Raw genomic sequence first — 8,721 nt, 5'->3', positions numbered from 1 at the left:
GAATTGTATTTATTTATTTATTTTTGTAATGAAGACAATCTTGTCAAGGAATATCCAAGTACCCTTTGAAATAACAGAGTATAATGCAGCTGAGAAAATGCTGCATAAATAATATGTATTTTTCCTTTCAAAATTGAACTTCATCTGCCCCTATTTCCCTACCATCTTAATTTAGGCATCCATTCAATACAACCTGGACTATTTCAGAAATCACCTAACTCCCACTGTCTTTTTCCTTCGTTGCATTTTCTTTTTTGGAACAGTCATCATCAAGGAGGGATGTCAAATATACCTATCTCACTACCAAAATTTTCAATTATGGAAAAACCACAAAATAATCTGGCATTGAAAGCCACTAAAAAGACAAAAGTACAACTTACAATGGGAGAAATTTTTTTCTGATCATACAACTGAAAAGGGATTAATCTCTAAAATATACAAACACCTTATACAATTCAACCACAAAAAAAAGACAACAACCAAATGGAAAAGGGGGCAAAAGACCTGCACAGACATTTCACCAAAGAAAATATGCAGATAGTCAGAAAGCACATACAAATTTATACACATGGCTGTTTCTTAGGGAAATGCAAATACAAACTACTATTAGGTACCTTTCCCACCCATCAGAATGGCCATCATTAACAAGTCCACACATAAAAAAAATGCTGGAGAGCGTGTGGAGAAAAGGAAACACTCCTATGTGGGTGGAAGGAATGTCACTTGTTACAACCATTATGGAAACCACTGTGGAAATACTTCAGAAAATGAAATATAGAACTAGCATTTCACCCAGAAATCCCACTCTTGGGCATAGAGTTGGAAGAAACTTCCCTTGAAAAAGACACATGCACATGTATGTCCATTGCATCACTGTCCACAAGAGTCAAGACATGGAAATGACCTAAATTTCCACTGAGAAGATGGGATTAAGACGTGTGTGTGTATATATACACAATGGAACCCCTACTCAGCCATAGAAATGAACAAAGTAATGCCACTTGCAGCAACATGGCTGGAACTAGAGACTCTCATGCTAAGTGAAGTTAGTCAGAAAGAGGAAGGCAAGTACAATATGACTTACGTGTGGAATGTAACCTATGGGACAAGTGGAACTTTCCACCTGAACAAAACTCATGGACTTGGACAACAGTGTTTGGGTTGCCAAAGGGGAGGGGGCAGGATTGTGATGGACTGGAAATTGGGGGTTAGAAAATGTGCAAAGTATTGCATGTGGAGTGGGTATGCAATGAGAACATGCTGTATATCAATGGGAAATACATCTAGCCACTTTTGAGGGAGCACAATGGAGGGCAATGTGAAAAAAAGGATACGTACGTGTATGGGTGTGGGTCTTGGGTGGTTGGGGGTGTGTGTGCCTGGGTCACTTTGCTCGACAGTAGAAACTTGACAGAACATGGGAAACAAGCTATGATAGAAAAAATAAACATCATTTTAGAAAAAGAAATACAGCATCCTCTTACTCTTAATTGTTTCATAAATAAAGAAATGGCAAATATGAAGATGAACATATATGTTTATTTTTGAAATAAAGGAATTGCAGGAAATTGTTGACACTTGCAAGCCTAAATTTTCATCTTCACTATCCTGCAGAATCTATAGACCGTTGATAGGTCAAAATTAGGATGGTGTTCAAATAATGAAGAGGATGGAAGTGTTGGCCTTGAGAGAGAGGCAGCAGAGGTATCAGTGGCCATTGGCATTGGGAACCACAGATGGTTGGCTGGTTGAGGGTTAGACAAAGGGCCCTCTCTTGGTGATATATTCTGATATCTGGTTAGAAAAGGAGACGGCTTCACCGTCATCCAAAAATAACCACTCAGGAAGGGAGAAATAAGGTGGTACTGAGACATGGAAGTGGTAGTTGTAATGAAATTCACAATGTGATATCTGGTTAGAAAAGGAGACGGCTTCACCGTCATCCAAAAATAACCACTCAGGAAGGGAGAAATAAGGTGGTACTGAGACATGGAAGTGGTAGTTGTAATGAAATTCACAATGTGGCCATTTGCTGGAGAGTAGCTGCTTTGTGAGTGCATATGAAACGTGGTCAACTGGTTTAAAATAGCATGTTGAGCCACGAGAGTTTGTGCTGTGGTCTGGCTGATGCTGATGATGTAGAAGAAACGTCATTTCTAATTGGGGTAGTTGTATTAGAAATTCTCTGGCTGGTAGAAGGCCTTCTTATGAAAGGCACATTTAGACTTGTGGAGGTTGAAAATGCATTCTCTCCACGAGTTTGTGCATCAAAATCAGAATTATGATTATCAGCATTATGCCCTGTTCTAGAGCGCTTCTTGCTGCAACCTTGAAGTAGAGAAGCCGATACTGGAGAAGCATTTTTAATCCTGACTCTTCTTTTCATCCTTTCCAACAGTTGGGGACAGCCTCATTTAAAGTTTGGATTATGGTAGACCTGCAGCTAAAACCAAGGAGAAATTTATTTACTGGCATTTGAAACAAAGACACGAGGAGACAAAAACCATAATATCTGACTCTTTTCATCATATGGAGTTAATATCCTGAAATCATACATGTCCATTACTAATATTTTCAAAAATGTTCTTAGTGGGCACAGCCAACTATTGTCCTCAAGTAAAAATTCCAGGTGTATTTGCAGTAATAGTATTAGGTTCAGTGGCTTGTATTTTTTTTTTTTTTGTATTTTTGCTATTTCTTTGGGCCGCTCCTGTGGCATATGGAGGTCCCAAGGCTAGGGGTTGAATCGGAGCTGTAGCCACTGGCCTACACCAGAGCCACAGCAACGTGGGATCTGAGCCTCATCTGCAACCTATGCCACAGCTCATGGCAACGCCGGATCGTTAACCCACTGAGCAAGAGCAGGGACCGAACCCGCAACCTCATGTTTCCTAGTCAGATTCGTTAACCACTGCACCACGACGGGAATTCCGTGGCTTGTATTTTTTGAGGTTCGTTGACAAGGCTCAAGGTGGCAGGGACAATGGCTTATCATCCCAAATACTTTATAACCAAGCGGTCCTCAATTTAAAAATGTAACATGGAGTTCCTGTCGTGGCACAGTGCATAACGAATCTGACTTGGAACCATGGGGTTGCGGGTTTGATCCCTGGCCTGGCTCAGTGGGTTAAGGATCTGGTGTTGCCGTGAGTTGTGAGATAGTTTGCAGAAGTGGCTCAGATCCCACATTGCTGTGTCTCTGGCATAGGATGGTGGCTATAACTCCAATTCAACCCCTAGCCTGGGAACCACCATATGCCATGGGAGCAGCCCAAGAAATGGCAAACAGACAAAGAATAATCATCATAACAAAAATGTAGCAGTACTTCATCCCATTTTCAAGGTCTAGTTTGACCCTATATGAACATATTTGCAGATGCCCAAAAGAAAATCTTATACATTCCCTCTGTAAGTGGTAACTGGAAATTCCTTAATACCAGGTTCCAAGCAGAGACATTATTTTCTTCTGCCAGAAAGTCAGCTAGTGAGGCAGATCTTTGAAAATTCCGTTGCAATTTATTAAACCCATAAAGATTAAGCTGTCGAACTAAGCTTTTCATACTCTCAGTTTCAAATATTCTGAAGGGAGCCTTTCTCTCCAGAACTTCTTTCTTGAAGCGTTTTTCATTAATCACGATCGAGGTTCCATTTTCATCCCACCAAATCGACTTAAATCGATCACTTTCAACAATTTCCCAAAGTTTTCTGGGAAAGGGCAGAGGAAGAAAATCATCGTCTTCATCTGGTTCAGAGGCACACAATGTGCAACATGGCTTTTTTATCAGGGAGCCTTCAGACAAAGCCCGAAAAGCCGTTTCTTCACTCTGAGACCTCAAGTCCAAGTCCCCAGTGATTGAGTTATCACACCATGGAGATGTAATGGAGGATTCTGAACCAGTTTGTGCATCTTTAGGAGACACATGTTGCATTTCTGAAGGAGCATGTGCCATCTCAGATAAATTTTTCTTCAGCACCTTTCTCAACAGCATGCTTTTTGAACTCTGCATTTTTAAGTGCTGCTTTGGTAAGCCCACAGAGGTAAACTATCCAATGCATCACAATGGCTGCTAACCTAAGTAGCTGTGACATCACAAGATGACAGGTCTCCTAGCAATCTGAGCATAACCTTCAGCTAGTGTTTATTTTCCTATGAAATTGGGTCAGTTAACATAAAATATGAGCTCCTTACATAAACAGTAATCTCCCCCCCCAAAAAAATGCGATCATCAAAATCCCTCTCCAATGGAATCTTTTTAATAAATAAGAAAACCCACCACATTAATAAATCCATTTCCTCCCTGAAGTAAATGTAAGTTCCCTATTCTACACACACACATTTGGTGCCCGTTATATAACGCCTGGAAAATGGGTCCAAAAAAAAAAAACGGTAAAGTGAAACAAACCATATGTGTCACTTCACAGTTTATAACTAGAATCTGTGCCACATCTGTATTCAGAAAAATCATAGCCAGGAGTTCCCTGGCAGCTAGCTTGTTAAGAATCTCTTGTTGTCACCGCTGCGATATGGGTTCAATCCCTGGCCTGGGAAATTCTGCATGCCCCAGGTGCAGTCCATAAAATAAAAATAAAAAAAAAGAAATAAAGGAAACAAACACACACACACACAAACACAACCTTTATCACTAAGCAAGACACAGAAGGTCCCTGGGAACCAAGCAAAATATCAATAGCCATAGAGATATAGAAAGATTGATAGATGCTGGGTTTGGGAGAGGAAATTTTGGGAAGCACCATCCAAAGGGATATGAGATTTCCTTGTGGGTTGAGGCCAATATTTCACAACTGGAGAAGTGATGGGTGTACAACATTCTGAAGATAATATATGCCATTGCATTGAATACGTTAAAGTTCATACACAATGTTTTCACATTGTTAAAAACTGACAGTGATTTGTTATCACTGATTTTAGAACATAGAGTTTTCTGTGTATCCTACGTAAGTAGTCTGTGTGTTAAACAATATTCCTAATATTTTCTCATTAGGATGGCTGAGAGAGGAATTCACAAGGCCAATTGGTATTCACTAGGGCATCAGAAAGTGAGGGGCTGAGCTCTAGATGGCATCAGCCTTGACTGCAAGGAGGTGTTAGGCTTACAAAGCATCTGTGGTGGGAATCTGTGGTTGACGTCCATGCTGGGAACCGGTTGCAGGGACAATGAAGAAGGAGGGGAAGGTGAAGGGAGGTGTAGGGGCTCGAGTCCCATGGTGTAGAGCAGTTACTCCCTGTAAGAGGTTAAGCTCTGCAGGCAGTTGTTTCCCACAGGTCATTGTTTCTTGCTGCCCAACTTGAGCATCCATATACTGGGGGGGGGGTGTCCACAGCAAGTCTCTCGGGTGAACAGCAGTGGTTGGGGTGTATGGGGGTCTGTCTCCATCATCCTGGAAACCTGTCATTCAAGCCTTCCATTATATGGGATAGGGGTGACCATCTACTCTTCTCTATCTGCTTCCTGCTGGCCTGGGGTGACAAGTACTGGGTGGATGGACATGGTACAAGCTACCATAGAGGTTGGGAAGTAAAGAAAAATGAGTTTAAATAGGAGTTTAGGATGTAGGTTGATACCAGTATTGTTGAAGGAGGACTTCCGTTTTATCTGAGGAGGTTTTAACACTTGGTGTGGCATTAACACATAAATCACAGGAGCTGTTGGTCATAACACATGTTGTCTCCTTTCTGTTGCTATATGAGGAGACCTTGAAAATGTAAGGTTGCCGCTGCCAGCTGATGCTGCTTTGAGAAGCGTCGGTGGCATCATGTCTGACAGGGGACGTAAACCCTAAGATCTTAGCCAGGCAAGGCTTGCCTAAAATTACTCCTGAAATATTTCCTTGTCTTCCTTGGATGTCTGGCCCACAGCTACTCCATTCTGCCTTTTCTCCCTATTGGCCCATGCAGATGCCATGCTTAACGATCTCCGTATTTCTAGATGAGAGAAGAGGCAAGAATTTGGGGCCATAGAAATGCTCACCTGAAATCGAACTGTCTGAAGGCATGTACCTCACTCCTGGTCTCCTCCCTGAGCTCTGTTCAGCAGGTGCTGCAGGGAAACAGCTGCTGTGGATCAAGTTTTACTCCAAGGAGAGCCTGAAGGCAAGTGCTATACTTGAGGTCACAGTTGGCCATAAGCCCCCATGGTCATACATTTGCCCATAGTTTTGAGAGGCATTTCATGACCATTTCATCCCATGGTGCTAGGAATGAACATTCCTCATTCTGGCCAAGAGTTCACAGATAGGCCACTCAATGCGCTAATACTGGACAAGGCCATGTTAGGAGTAGCCAAAAGTCTCTGGACCACCTGTCTTGCTAGTCTATTATGGTCCAGGAAAATATTCCCTCTTGTTGCATTTTCCCATACCTAGAGGTCACCGATCTCATATGGAACTGTCTATCATTTTCAGTGATTCAGTCATCACACATTGGAAATGCAAGAAATAGCAATTTGGTGAAAACGGTGAAAAAAAAATAACACAGAGACACTCATACTGAGTGAAGAAAGTCAGAGAGTGAAAGACAAATACCATATGATATCACTGATATCTGCAAGCTACTATACAGCAGAAATGAAGCTTTCCACAGAAAAGAAAAACATGGACTTTGAGAATAGATGTATGATTCAAGGGGGTGCAGGAGGCAGAAGGGAGGGAGTGGGAGTGAGTGGGAGCTTGGGGTTAATTGATGTAGACTATTGCCTTTGGAATGGATGAGCAGTGAGATCCTTCAGTGTAGCACTGGGAACTATGTCTATTTGCTTACGATGGAGCATGACAATGTGAGAAAATAGGGTACACCTGTGTGTATAACTGGCTCACAATGCTGTATAGTAGAAAATATAATAATGTATTGGGGAATTAAAATAAACATAAAACCTCTTTGGATAAGGAGTCAAAAAATAATATAAGATATTTGTGGTCCATTAAAATATTATATAGAAAGAAGAATTGGTAATGTCATAAGTAAAAATTGAAAAGCTTCACCCAGAACAGACCAGTATTATCCTGTTGAGGTGGATTGGTCTGTCTCTTACCTTTAAAGGAAGTTTTATACTGGTTTTCCCAGTGTTCTCACCCTGTTTTTCCCTAGATGGTTTAAGTGTTCCCAATACAAGGAATCTTAATATTTAGATTAGTATAGATTTAATAATATAATTAATAAATTAAATTAGAAGTTATGTCAATTGGCTAAAGTTTCAATTCTTATTTATTGAGCTTTATTAGCATTAGATGAAATCATATTTCTGCCCTGTGAGGGCAGGTATTATACTGCCCAGTGAGGTGATCCCACCATGGATCATAAATAATAAGAGCCTTGGAGGGGAGAAACCCATCAATTTAAATCAGTAGGAAAACAAACAACAACATGGGTCAGGTGTGGCAATCTTGGGATAGTGGTATACTTCTGATGGTGTTTTCATTTTGTCCAGCCCTTGGTGTTTTGTTATTAGGGCCTTGTTATAAGGTGACTTTGAAGTCAGTAGTTCTCTCTGTAGACCAATGCAATGTAGAGGCCCTTCCTACGTGAGAAATATCAATTTCAGAGTTATTTTATTCACAGTATTAGTGCATATGTGGCTTAAGAATTCCTGATAAGGGAGCTTTCATCTAGCCTGGAGACAACCCTTTAAATGATACTTTTCCAGAATGTCTAGCCCCCTGGTTATCATGGGGCATCTGATATTCTCCCAGAGGCAGATTACAGCAATCAGTTTCCCAAGCTTAGAATATTTTCTGATTAATCCAGTTAAATTTTGAAATATTGTCACATAGCATCAAAGAACTCTTTGGGAAGTTAATTTTAGAAAGTGAACCCTAACCTCGAAACACAGAACTAGAATATGAATCACAAGGTTTTGCTCTAAACTGATCTTCATTTTTCAGCAAATATGGTCGCTTTAGAATTGTAGAAGTTATACCCCAAAATGGGAAACACATTTTCTAAGTATTTCTTCTTCATTATTGGGTTTGCCTAGGAGCCAGGAAGAACCAAGTCACCTCTTGTATTTCCCATAGTCCTGGCTCTTTAATTCATAGGTATTGTTTACCTTTTTTTAATCTTTTTGCCTTTTCTAGGGCTGTTCCCATGGCATATGGTGGTTCTCAGGCTAGGGGTCTAATTGGAGCTATAGCCACCAACGTATGCCAGAGCCACAGCAATATGGGTTCTGAGCCGCATCTGCAACCTACACCATAGCTCAAAGCAATGCCAGATTCTCAACCCACTGAGCAAGGCCAGGGATGTGCAACCTCATGGTTCCTAGTCAGATTCATTAACCACTGCTCCACAATGGGAACTCCTATTGTTTACCTATATTAACTTCCCTGATATTGGGGCAGATTGTTAGCATGCACACAAGGGCGTCAGGATGGCAAGTCTGACCATGAGGGGTTAATTTTTGCGCCATAATCCTATTGATTTTGTTCATACATTTCATTGCACAAATTGTCCTCTCTAATTTACACTTCAGAGGTTTGCATAAAATAGTATATATATTTATATTTATACACATAAACACACAAACAGGAGAAAAATTAAAACATCTGGTCAAATAGAATAATACTTTATTATTTAACATTACTTACTCATTCAACCAGAGTAACAAAGGATTTCAAAAGCAAATACAAATTAAAGACCAGTAAATTCATGTAACCTGTTAGCAAAAGTTAAGGTTAGGAAAATTAATAAAACCTTCTTTTAACAGA

At 40.5% G+C, this 8,721-nt stretch overlaps 1 pseudogene; it reads right to left on the bottom strand.

Moving 5' to 3' along the window:
• Positions 1 to 1,586: 1,586 nt before the first annotated feature.
• On the bottom strand, positions 1,587 to 3,950 carry LOC146394419 (heat shock transcription factor, Y-linked-like; annotated as a pseudogene).
• Between the last annotated feature and the right edge of the window lie 4,771 nt (positions 3,951 to 8,721).

Source organism: Sus scrofa, chromosome Y, assembly GCF_054392235.1.
Source record: "Sus scrofa isolate SSC_HxYL_T2T_F1_AM1 chromosome Y, Sscrofa_HxYL_maternal_Yorkshire_Landrace_v2.0, whole genome shotgun sequence".
Lineage (NCBI taxonomy): Eukaryota > Metazoa > Chordata > Mammalia > Artiodactyla > Suidae > Sus > Sus scrofa.
The sequence above is the reverse complement of the archived record's forward strand: the minus strand, read 5'-3'. Positions and strand labels throughout refer to the sequence as shown.